This window comes from Phasianus colchicus, chromosome 2 (genome assembly GCF_987193195.1).
Source record: "Phasianus colchicus chromosome 2, bPhaCol1.hap1.1, whole genome shotgun sequence".
NCBI classification, from domain to species: domain Eukaryota; kingdom Metazoa; phylum Chordata; class Aves; order Galliformes; family Phasianidae; genus Phasianus; species Phasianus colchicus.
The window spans coordinates 57,534,297-57,546,964 of NC_143437.1; the positions used below are offsets into that span (position 1 = coordinate 57,534,297).

At 37.9% G+C, this 12,668-nt stretch overlaps 1 protein-coding gene across 2 annotated transcripts in view; it reads right to left on the reverse strand.

Annotated features, from left to right (window-relative positions):
* The window catches only part of TMEM200A (transmembrane protein 200A), a 52,043-nt gene that overhangs the window by 10,003 nt on the left and 29,372 nt on the right, over positions 1-12,668 (reverse strand). Inside the window, exon 1 of one of the 2 annotated variants that reach the window (XM_090135798.1) lies at positions 6,364-6,757. The exons of the other annotated variant lie outside the window; for it this stretch is intronic. The gene's annotated coding sequence lies outside the window, so the exon portion shown is untranslated. Of the gene's footprint in view, positions 1-6,363; positions 6,758-12,668 lie in introns of those variants that run through there. 2 annotated transcript variants of the gene reach the window in all.

A 12,668-nucleotide genomic window follows, 5' to 3' on the forward strand; every position in this document is an offset into this window, starting at 1 on the left:
TTTGTTCCTGATGTATTCTATATCCATGTGTTACCAGTGCACAAACATTATTATTCAATACCATCATTTTTTTTCCACAGGAAAAGATATATTCTTTGAAAGCAATTTTACAGGCACAACGAGATTAATCTTTCTGGAAGAGGTAACACAGCAATAGCCTAAAAGAGAGTAGTTCCACAAGAAACAGAAAAACCACCCCAAATTCCATTTCTATTTAGTCGCTAAACATGCAGTCCTCTCCAATTGACTAATACATCAGGGAGACTACCTTACGACGCATCCCTCTCCTAATATCTAGTCCTCAAAATATGATTAAAGAAGAAAAGCAAGTAAGAAAGGTATCTTTTGTATTCATGATTATGGGGTATTTCAAGTGTACTTTAATTGACAATAGGTGAGATGAAAGCATGTGGAATGTGGTATTAAAAATCTTCATAACCTCAGCTGGGATTTTGAAGTCATGCAAGCAGAGCCAAGGACAGAAAATTGCATGCCTATTTAAAACATTAAAGCTTTGAAATTTCCAGCTGAAACAAACCCTTTGGGTTCAAACTCCCTTTAATGTTGCCTCTTTTAGGCTGCAAAGGGATAAGCTTAGGGACTAATCATATCCTTTTAACCTCCTGGTTGCCAGTCAGATTATGGAAGCAGGCCATATCATGCTAGCCATTTCACAGCATATGAGGGAAAAGGCAGGCTGCATGTGGGTCAGGCAATGAAAGAATCCAGGGTGTCTAAGGGGCAACAGTAAGCAAAAGCTCCATAGCAAGGATTAAGAGCTCAGGTTCCCCAGATATTGGTAGACATGTATGAAATGGTATGTATCTGCATTACATATCAAACAGTAAAATCTTTGCACTCACAGCTAAAAAACAAAAGCTTGGTATTAAGGATATATCAAAATCTGTGAGGAAATTTGACATCTGACTGTGATCTACCCATTTAAAAGACCTAGATCTGGCAGCAGTTTCCAAATCTGTACTGTACTGGCCTGAGCAACGTCAAGGGTCTTCATTAGTTACCTCTAAAGAATCAATGGAAATAACTAGGAATGGCACACCAGAACATCACGGCATTATTTATAGGCATTTCTATAAATATATATATTTTTTTTCTACTTGAAACAATCCAGGGGAATCACAAATTGTGAAGGACAGAATGCCACTGATCTAGAGAGGGTCTAGAAAATGCTGGGAAGAAAAGAGGAGGGAATTTTCTACTATAATAAATAGAATACTGAAACAAGCTGAGTGAAGATATTTAAAACAAAAAAAACAAAAACAAATGCAGGCTGTTAGGAGAGTGAACAGATCTCATTTTATATGTATTTCTATAGCTACTTAGTGACAGTACTTTGGAACACACGCACAGAAGAGGAACCTTTGTTGTATACAGAGTTACAGTTCTCTTTTATAAAAATATTTTGATGCAACTTTCAAAAGTGGTAAATAGCTGTTGAACTTCCCGTATTTTACTATAAGTAGAGACACTCAAGTGGCAAAAATAGAATTGTGTGGTTATTTGATATATTTGCTATATCAGAGAATCATACAAGATCAAAGAATAGTTGAGGCTGGATGGAACCTCTGGGTCCATCCAGTCCAAACCCCACCCAATTAGGGACACACAGAGCAAGATGCCCAGGACTACCTCCCAACAGCTTTTGAAGATCTCTAATGAGGAGGTTCTACAGAATCTGTGCAACCTGTGCCAGTCAGTGCTCTATCACCCACATAGCAGAGAAGTGCTTTCTGATATTTAGCTGGAAATTCTTGTGTTCCAATCTGTTCCCATTGTGTCTTGTTCTGGTACTGGCCACCACTGAAAAGACTCTGGCTCTGTCTTCATTGCACCCTCCCTTAACATATTTATAGATACTGACGAGATCATCTCTGAGCTTCCTCTTCTCCAGACTGAACAGTCTCTTAGCCAGTCCAGAAGATGCACCAGTTTGTGACTTGTTCCAGTATATTCATGTTCCATAACCACATTGAATATATCATATCTCCATTTAGATTCAGATTTGCTCTATTTCATTAGCAAGCCTGAGCCATGGCATTCTCTATTCTGACTTTTATGACTATTCTTGCATTAAAGTAGGGCTCTCACATCTGGAAAGTTCAGGTATGACTGTGAGCAGCCAACTTCCTAACTGAGCCTTCCCCAGGCTTTTATACTAAGTGTCTGCATTATGACTCTGTGGATAGGTTATAAAATTAACCAATTCACAAAAAAACAATTCCAAAAATACTTTCATTCTTCACTGTTCCTTTGGGGGTAAAAAAAAAAAAAGAGAGAGAGAGAGAAAACAGTCTTACAAAATAGCGCTTCATTACTGTTTAAGTGAACCTATCAACTGGCAAAGAACTCGGTTACAAAAGCACAACTGATTAGCACCCAAACTCTCACAGCTGTTTAGTTTGTGTCCAAAGAATGCAAGACTCTTCTTCCTTTAGAAAGCTCGTGGAAGTGAGTGTGCAGTGCCTTTTTGTACTTCAAAACAAATATTGGAAAATTCTGCTCGAGACAGCTGCTCAGGACTTAGCAGTTCAGAGCCTGGGTTCATATATACAATGTGGCTACACTACTGTAAGTTAACTGGTAACTTGGGCCCAGTGGAGCTCAGATCAACTTTCTTCTCACAACAGTCATTTGTGTGGTCAGCCCTGCTTCCTCAGTCTACTCTCAGGGCAAGGGCTTTAGCCCTCAGCAACATGTGAGAGCCCCCTTGCTCCAGTCTGTGAATGTCTTTTCCCAAATTTTATTGATACAAAATTCCTTTTTGGAAATTCTCTGGGATTTTATTAAGCTGTAAACTTGATTTGAAATTGTCAACTGATAAATATGGAATTTGAACTAAGAACAACAAACTGTTACTCAGATTTTGGGAATGTCTTGACTTCACTCTTTAAATTACACAAAAGAAAAATCCCTTTTAAATGCCTTCATCACCTACAGTATCTTCCATGTACATTAATTATTCCAATTAATATGCCAAGGTCAAAAGCAAAGTGAACATTGGGCTATACTATAGAAAGATGAATGCCCAAACTGCTTGTCCTCTTTGCTATTATCTCTTCTCCAGCCTGATCCTTACAGTGGGTAAGATATGATAATTCTGTGCAAAATCAGCAACATCCAATATTGGCAGCATTACACAGAGCTCGTTAGCCACTCACAAAAGCACAGAGCACACATCAAAGGAAGAAGTAACCTGAGCTCTACATTTTGCTTTCAAAACACTGCTTTATGACTTGGCCTAGATTTGGTCTACAGGCTTTTGCCTGTCTCAGCTGCACTCACTTTTACACTTGCTCCTTCCTCAGTTACACCTACAGACATACTATGGAAATCTGGTGAGTTTACAGAAGTTCAGAAATTTTATCAGTGTAAAATATGAGGTTGGCATCAACGCCTATGACAACAGTATCCAATGTCTAAAACAGCTGCTGAGTCACCGTACAATGAACTACATGTTCTCTTCATGGCCACAGAACACCTATCTCATGCATTATCAGCCTGAATCACTGCCACACATTGTCTACAATGTCCAGGCATTCTGCTCAGCATAGCTGTAACTGCACAGGTGTTAGATGATGGATTAGAGAAATACAAGTGCTAGATACTAGACACATTTGTTTGTCGTATGCCTACTGTAATGTCTGTATTCACTGCATTTAATTATCTATAACTTGTTTTCTTAAGTGTGCACTGATAACTTCCTCACTTATGCACAGAATTTTTCACTTATTATGCACGGGTATAGCATGTTCTGTTCCAATACACATTAAAGAACTATAACAAAAAGCAAGAGAGAGCTAAAAAAAAAAAACAAAAAAACTGCAGAAGTAAAAATAGGAAGAAACTTTTTAAGACTTTAAGAAAAAGTGCTTAAGAACAGACTGACTAATAACGTTCTTGCATTATTTTCTCTGCAGAAGAAAAAAATTGAATATGCACACAAACAAAAAACTAAACTTTGATATGGTTGGCTTTACTTTTCCTTATATTTGCTTGCTTTCTCCAGGTCTTTTGTTTCTTTGTGTGTTTTTCTACTAAAAAAAATAGAACTAGTTGGGAATTTTTAAAGCCTAAATTGAGTAAAGTGATAACTGTCCTTAATGACTAAAGTGATAAAATCTGTTTCTAAGCTATGAGGGCACTTCAAACGTAATGCCTCCTATGTTATTATGTTGGCCCACAGTGTCACAGTGAGATATTGGTGGTATGAGTAGAGGTCGAACTTTCCCACCAATACCCATCGTATTTGGTTGCTATGTGACAGATGGCAGCTGAGGGGCAATCTGACAAAATGGCATTGGACAAGTGCCTACGAAGCACAGGTGTGTCACTGAATTCCTTCATGTAGAAAAACGGTACCAACTGACATCCACTGATGCATGCTGAATGCTTATGGAAACCAAAGAATGGATGTGAGCACACTGAAAGTTGGACTGCTGGGCAACATTGTCCAAGCACCAATGCCATCATAGCAGGTGTGAAACAGCTTCACTGGTGCAGATTCTTACAGGCATGCAGGCTCTTGCTCATCACTGGTGAAAATGCATAGCTGATGGTGGTGACTATGTTAAAAAACAGTGTTTTGTGGCTGAGAATTTGCTCTATCAAATACTGTTACTGTGCTTAGCATCTGTTGTAGTTTGCATGAAAATAAATAGGAGACATTACTTTTGGAGTGACCTATGTATTTTAAAACTTTCATATGAATAAAACCCATTTCCTAGTGAAAACAAGTAGCAAAACTGGAAGTAGACTTGGCTATTTAGCCAAATATTCAGGATGATTTTTGAAACATTTGTTCATTCACATTGTTGGTGTTCACATTCAGGTAATAGAAGAGATTGTAGGACAGTTACATTTGTAGGCTAAATGATTAGTTTATTAAATCTTTTATGATCTTCATCTGTTTGCTTTCAGTATGAATAGAAATAAAAGCTTTTTAACTGAAAAAATTATCATTTTAGGAGCACAGTCTAATTTAAAATGTGTATAAGAAGCATGTGGGTCTCTATGTATTTATTCCAGTTTGCCTTTTTTTCATTTTACCTTTCAGACATTTCAGAGAACATGCAGGCATTTCTTTTGAAGAAAGTGAATGCTATGAGATAACATCAGAGCCTAGCAGTACTAGAACTAAAATTCCAAATGCACTGATTAATAGGAATTTGGAATCAAGCTTACAGGATGCAGATTAAAGTACTGACCAGACATTAATCATGCAGTCCTGAAATAAATAATATAAAGGGTCTCCAGTTGTTTCTGAAAGACTGAATTTGTAAAAGCTATCTGTGATCTACTGCAAAAGAAAAGTTAACACTCCAGAGCTCAGTGTGCCAGAAGATGAGTAAGCTCAGTTCCCCTATGAAACAATGTGAAACAAAATCAAAGATGTTAACAAATATCTTCATTTACAGGCAGTAGGACTTGCTGGTTCTTCAGTTCTTGCACACAAAATTTCAAATAGCCAATAAATAAACCAGTGGCAGGCACTTGCTGTGAAGGTATATAAGAACAAAAAATGTCGTAGTCCTTCGGCGACACATCATCTAGCTTAACCACCAATCTGTTACTTGATTTAGTCAGAGTGAAATCTTGAGGCAAGACACACACTTAATGTGGGCAGCGACCAGCTGTCAGGAGACCAAACAAATGTCCTTATGCTCTACATGCTCACTTAATCATGTTAATTAGCATGTTCTAACAACTGTAATTTCTCACTGTGTATACAAATCCAATGACTGTAAGATCAAATAATAGCAGGAACAAACTGAAGTAGTCATTTAAAATAAGGTTTAAATAGTATATGTATTAGATATGAGTTCAAATCTATTTGTTCTGTAACTGAGGTGTTTCAGCAGAGCCTTACCCTTGACCTAGAAAACACATCACATTCTATAAAGCATACAGCCTGAAAACTGCAGGAATAATCATTCTCTGTTTACCCTTAGAGACCTAGGACCAGTTTTTCAGAGATATTCAAATAATGCCAGAACCTAACTGAAAAGTTCTCAGGTATCTATAGGTATCTAAATTTAACCCTGCTTCTTGTCAATTAACACTGGCAGAATAATTTGAAAGTAGTGGCCAAAACATCAGCCTGTGAAGTGGGACAATCTGGGTTCCTGGCCCCTCCACCAATAGGATACTTTTTAGTTGCATCATGTCATTTCAGCCTATGTCAGTAGAAAAGTACACACAGGGGTCTCTCTGGAACAAAAATTCGAATCTGGGCTCCTTGAGAGCCCTAGCCACATAATGAGTGTTTATGTGTCCAGCAGGAACAGCTGCTTCAGCACAGCTGTGGCCCTTTGCTACAGCTATACTCCTCTGGTCTGTCCGTACCTTTGGAAATCTCCTTTGACAACTATATTCCAAGGAACACTGAGAAGAATGGGTCAGTGTTAGAATATTTTTTCTACTGAAGATCTTTATGCAAGTCAACCTACCCTGCCAAGAAGAAAGATAGATTAGCAATAATAATTTCAAATGCTAGATTAGAAAATAAAGCAATATTTCACACAGAAAGGAAAGCGTGGTTCAAATATACTTTGAGCAAAATTTGCCCATTAATATATGTCTCAGAAATAAATAATTATTAAATTACAGTAAAATTCCACCAGGTCTTCAACTGAACACTGGACTGCCATAGCCAGACTTCCATATGTGTACATCATTAGAACCTGCAAGTATTTCTACTGCTCCTCAGTTCGGTGACCCATAACTGCAAAGTAGAAAGTACACATAAAAAAACACAGCAGTTCCAAGATACAGAGACTAGCGAATTAATCTTTCTTATATATAAAACTATAGAAATGTCAATATCAGGGTCAAATTAATTCCCAGAATGAAAGTTATACCTCACAATTTCTTCTTTACTCTAATCACCCTCATTACCATTTGCATTATAATAACCACTTCTTGTGCTCTAACACCCAAAACTAAGAATACTGTAAACAGCTAGAATCCACAGAGAGCCAAGTGATTTATCAGTAATCAGGTGCTGAAAGACATGCAGAAATAGTGCAGGTCATATTTATGGAACTGTACATTTATCTTTGACAGACAAATACATATCTACATACATGATGTGCTTAGCAAATCTCTTTTTTTCCCTAACTCTGAACAACCCAACTGATGTTCTATCATTGTGGAGGAGGAGGAGCAAGAAAAATGTTTTGGCTTAAATGGTTTATAGGACAGAAAAGTCTATTCCTTAACACTGACCACCTTTCTGCTTGATTTTCAAGTATCAGCAACAACAGAAATTTGTAACTTGGAACCTCTGAAAGCAAAGCAGATTTGCTAGGCATCCTGTCCTTTTGTTCAGTTCCCTTCCCTGTTAAGAACAGAGAATTGGGCAGTGCATAGAATAAAGACAGCTAAAAGCATAAGAATGGCTTCCTGTCCTATCTCCTCACTTCTGCTTGCTCCCAGAATGCCCATGTGTTCACAAAGGAGACTTCACAGATATCACAAAACTTTCTTTTGCAACCCTTAAATGGTCCATATCCACTCCATCCTGTTGGCCTAAATTTCAAACACACAGCTTTCCCACGGCATCAAAACCACTAAAATAGTTTCTGTGACTTCATTTTGCATCTATGAATCAGCATATGTCTATCCTGCTGTTTAGCTCCATCCATTTGTTCCAGTTATGCCCTTTGCAGATTGAGTCCATACTCAGAGAGTTTGTGTAGAAGTAGGCCATCTGGCCTGAAACAGAAGAGAATATTCCTAATACATGAGGAATGATTAAATGGTACCACTAGCTAAAATATGGCACCCTATTCATGACCCTGTTAATGGATATGTCTGTATTTTAACACATTTGAGCTATCCTGTATAATTTAAAACAAGATCTCAGTTGACTCATACAATCAGGTCAGATGTCAACGATGACCACTATTAGGTAACATCTTTATTTTAGGAGGAGATAGTCAACTATTATACATAATGTATAATACATATATATATATATAAATACATATATAATATACAATGTTTACATTGTGTATTACAGACTGCAATTTATTCACAAATGACTTGCAAAATTATGGTTTTTAGCTCCTTGAGGCCTCACTTGCATTGCTATTTTTACATCACCTCAATGCTATTAATATTTTCCATGCTTTCCCTCAGCCTGTGTCTGGTTACAGTTAATTACAAAGATAGTGTCAGTTTCTCTTAATGGAAATCATCCTGAGTTACACAAAGCCAGAATAACACAATAAGGCACTTGAAATATAAGTAAGGCATATTTAAACTCAACTGAATGCATGACTTAAGTTAATTGAAGCACCTTGTTAAAAACCATTTGTTGATTTGCAATGCAAACATAGATAGCACAAATGACTGAGAGAGAATTTCAATAAGGAGTTAAGAGTCAAGGAGAGAGAAAATAAAGAGCCAGTTTTTTACCAGTTACTGTAAAATTTATATTTGTGTCTTATTGCTTTAGGGTCTTCTCAGTCCATCACAGAGCATTTGTAGCTATCAGTCAGTCTAGTACATCTAAAGCTTTAGCCCAGTTTCTGGATGCATTTCTGAGGAGAAGGTAAAGGTCAGTAAAACTCTCTTAGCAGACTATTAAGTATCAACACATATAGTGTGGGTTACTTTTTTTCTTTTAAGAAATTACTGCAAAATTATCAGCTATGTGTAAGAAAAGCACAATGAAGAAGTAGAGAGAGAGAGAGAGAGAGAAACTGAAAATGCAATTACAGGTTAAGCAGCAGGAAGCTGCCAGTAGTCTACCATAAGGTTTGCAGTTCAGAGTATAGGGGAAGGGTGAAAAACAGCGTCACCAGTTATTATTATCCAGGCATAACTGAGGGTATCCACTAAAATTTAGAAAAATTACACAGAGTATCTTGTAACAAATATTCATTTACGATTCCACTTGTCTCACAGCAGAGTTTAAAGGTCACTATTCAATGCTTGTCCCATTCAGCAGAAAAACATCACCAACACCAGTGTAATGATAGAGTAAAAGGCAACAGATAAATACAGCAGACATTACAGAATAGTTAAGACTATCAGTATTAGTGCAGTTAACAACAAGCAGAGCATGCTATAACAGCTGTCTAGTTTCATGAGTTCCTGCCCTAAAAAAGGTCAATTCTGAAGACATATGCTAAGTACTCTCTTCCCTTTCCTTGCAGAAACCTTAAGAGTTTTGATTCTGCAGAAAAGATATTCAGTGTAGAAAACCCTGGATAAAGTAAATGGTTTAAGCAGCTGGATTAATACATAAATACATGAGTTTAAGTTAATTACGGGACTAAAATGTGAAGAAAGCAATCACTGCTTGGTTAAGGCAAAGCAAGTACTACAGCAAAACCAATCTGCAATGCCACAATAAGCCAGTTACATGAGAAGACCTAAGTACAAATATTACCTTTTTTCTAAAAGTGTCACTAAGAATTTGCAGAGCAAATATTAGAGGGAAAAATTTCTGTACAACTTGAACTGAGCTTGATATTTGAAACAGTGGTTAATAGAGCTGCAAACAGTAAGGACCACCCAGAGTGAATAAAGAGGCAGACAAGCATGCATTGAGATGAACCAGATCATGCAACTATGTGAAAACAGCCTGAGATGTCAGAGATAGAATGTAATTTAACCAACACAAATGAACAAAGATGAAGATAAGAAACGAGAGCACGATAGGAGGCAAGGAGAAAGCAAACAAAATGACCTACATAAATGATGAAAGAACACAACGTATGAGACTGAAACAAAAAGGAGAGTAGGAGAAGCATCTGGTCATGAGTTTGATTTGATTTGTAGGAAATGTGCAAGGTATGTGGGAGTTAACTAGTCAGATGCAGCTGCTGGCAGATTTGGAAGTTGATCACATCCTCCTAGTTCAGCTTGAGGATAAGATTTTGCAGAGCAAGAAACTCCTTTTCCCTGCACATCATACTGTTGTTTATTCCCCTACTGAAAAGATCAACCATCACCCACCCAGAGGCTGAAAAAAGCACTTCACGGGCACTTCTTTCAGGCTTTTCATTTATTCTGCAGTTTTTCTTATCCTAGTGCACACCTAAGATATCAACAAGTAAAAACAAAAAATACAGTCCTCAGAAAAGTCATGGACTGCTCTGTGCTGATTCAACATAGCCAACCAGTATAGCCCGCATTGGTGAGAAGTCTTCTGAACAGTTCCTAAGCTGTTTTACCAGTTACGTAAGCTGGGTCTCTCAGGAATGCGCTTGCATCACCCTGGTACATGTGTGTGGATTCTCACACTGTCTTGACATCCCAGGGTGTGGTTATAATCGAGGCACATCCAAACCAAGTATGTTCCAAATTCCAGCCAACACTGATGCTTCTGCCTTTGAAATAGCTGTGAATTTGAGAAAATGTTTAACACAGGTCGTCTGCAATTTTTCACAGCTGAGTTGTTGAGTGGGTGAAATAAGGGGTCAGAAGAGAGGACATTCAGAACATCTATCCTGTTGCCCTGAAAAGCTAAATTTGGAGGAGAAAGATCCAAAGATAAGATACTTACCAAGATAATCAGAAAGTTTATTCTTCTGTACTATCAGGAAATAGGCTAAATCATGCAGGCATTTTTGTTGGTGTTCTTATTGGCAAATTTCCATTAGTTACAGTGTTTTACTGAGGACATTAGAAGGAATTCTTTCAGTTGCAAATTGCAAACATGAATATCCCTAGCATTGCAGATTGGCTGAAAGCTGTGTTTAGACTTTTCACTTGGACAGTCCCATTTCATCCAGTTCCAAGCCATGGAGAGATGTTTGTATAGCAGATCTCTATCACTCCATAGTGATAACGTGCCCTTCTGTGCCACTTATACAGAAGCAGCCACCCATACACCTAAAAACAGTCAATGTCAATACTAAACCTGATGGTTCCTCAAGGGCTGCCACTAAATGCCTTTGTCACAACAGAAGCACAGAAGTCAGCTCCTCACTGCCAAGCATGTTGAAAGCAGGGACACAGATTTAGAATCTTAGTGGTTGGTATTTGTCTGCTTTATTTAAGCTGACTTAAATCAGCAAACAGAAACACAGCTGTGCTCTCTCTTCCTAACTTGTCAGATCATAATCCATATGTAGATCCTGAATTTCAGCCAGAAAATCCCACATCTGACAAGCAAAAAACTGATCAAGTTCATAGGAAGTATGTGCATACACTATATGGAACGAGGGCAGTATCTTAGTGAATTCTGAAATGAGAAAATCCTACTTTGTGACCAGTGGGACAGATTCCTAAATAATCCCCAAATTAGCTGGGAAGGAATTATCTCTCCTCTAGCTCATAGGTCATACCAAACAAGGCTCTCTTGCATGTAGTCCACGCGAAGAACATTTCTTGACCAAATATTCTCACTTATACTAAGATCATTACAGAAACATCACTAAAAAGTGCTAGCATTAAAAAATAACTGCTGGTGCCATAAATTTCCCATGTGAACCTCCTCACAGATGACCAGCCTATGTAAGGAGATTCCAGCTTTCTTTCCACCAGAGATACAGGATAGATCACATAACACATAAAGCAGGACCATACTGTCACTCCAACAGCTTTCAGAAATGCTGGTATATTCATGCCACTCCAGAAGCCTCACATACTAAGAGCTGTGAGAGATGGCTAGAGGTTGAGATGTGAATGTGTTGCCTTATTCTAGCTTGGAAACTCCCAATCCATGCATGATGCAGCACCCTACTTCCCTACTTTATTCTGCTATTGTTATACTCCCAAACAAACATAGTAATACATGTTCTTGGTGAATATCAGGATCCTAATTGCATTAACCCACAGTGTAGTACTTGTTCCAAAAAAGTACTACTGAGGAATGCTGAAGAAATGATGCACAGCCAGCAGAATATTTCTATGAAACCTTCAATTTTCCAGCACTTCCTGAATATCTTCTGATCTGAGCTCTGTGACCCAGATGAGCATTAACATTGATTTCTGAATTTAATTACAGACACTCTGGCTTGGAGAACTGTGACATGCTGAAACTCAATTGAATTGGGCTTGCCCTGGTCTCCTCCTAATACATGCTATGCTGATTAATCCAATCCTGCTCTGATTTTCAGCAGTGCAGGCTACATTTATCCTTCCCCATTCCTTTACAGTGAACACTGTCTCCCATTTGCATCTGTGGTGCAGCACTGCTTAACTATATGCTCTGCATCAGCTTTTTGTGCTTCTTGAATCAGTCATCACAGAAACAGTGCTTTAGAAAAGTGAGTGCAATAAGAATAAGATGAATGAAGGGCAGGTAGAAACTGAACATATGTTTTGGATAGGGATTTACAGACCTAGATTTGTATAAGGCTGCAACAGGTATGTACTACTCAGAACATCTTTATTCTCGTGCATATTTATTTATTTTATTCTTGACAGTAATGTGGTTCTACTGTAGCTCAGTTTTTATGAACCTTTATTTCATTGATAATGTAACTAGGTTACATCCAATGAGTGCCAAGTCTTGAGGGCTGATTTTAGCCCCATGGGATGATGACAAATAATTTGTTTACTCCACTGGCTCATGTAAAGGGTAAGTAATAGATGCTATTTCATGCTTAAAAGTCCTGATTCATGTTTCTTAACCATAAAGTCATAAACAGACCTCAGCATACTGGAACTTACTCTTAGTCAGTATCATG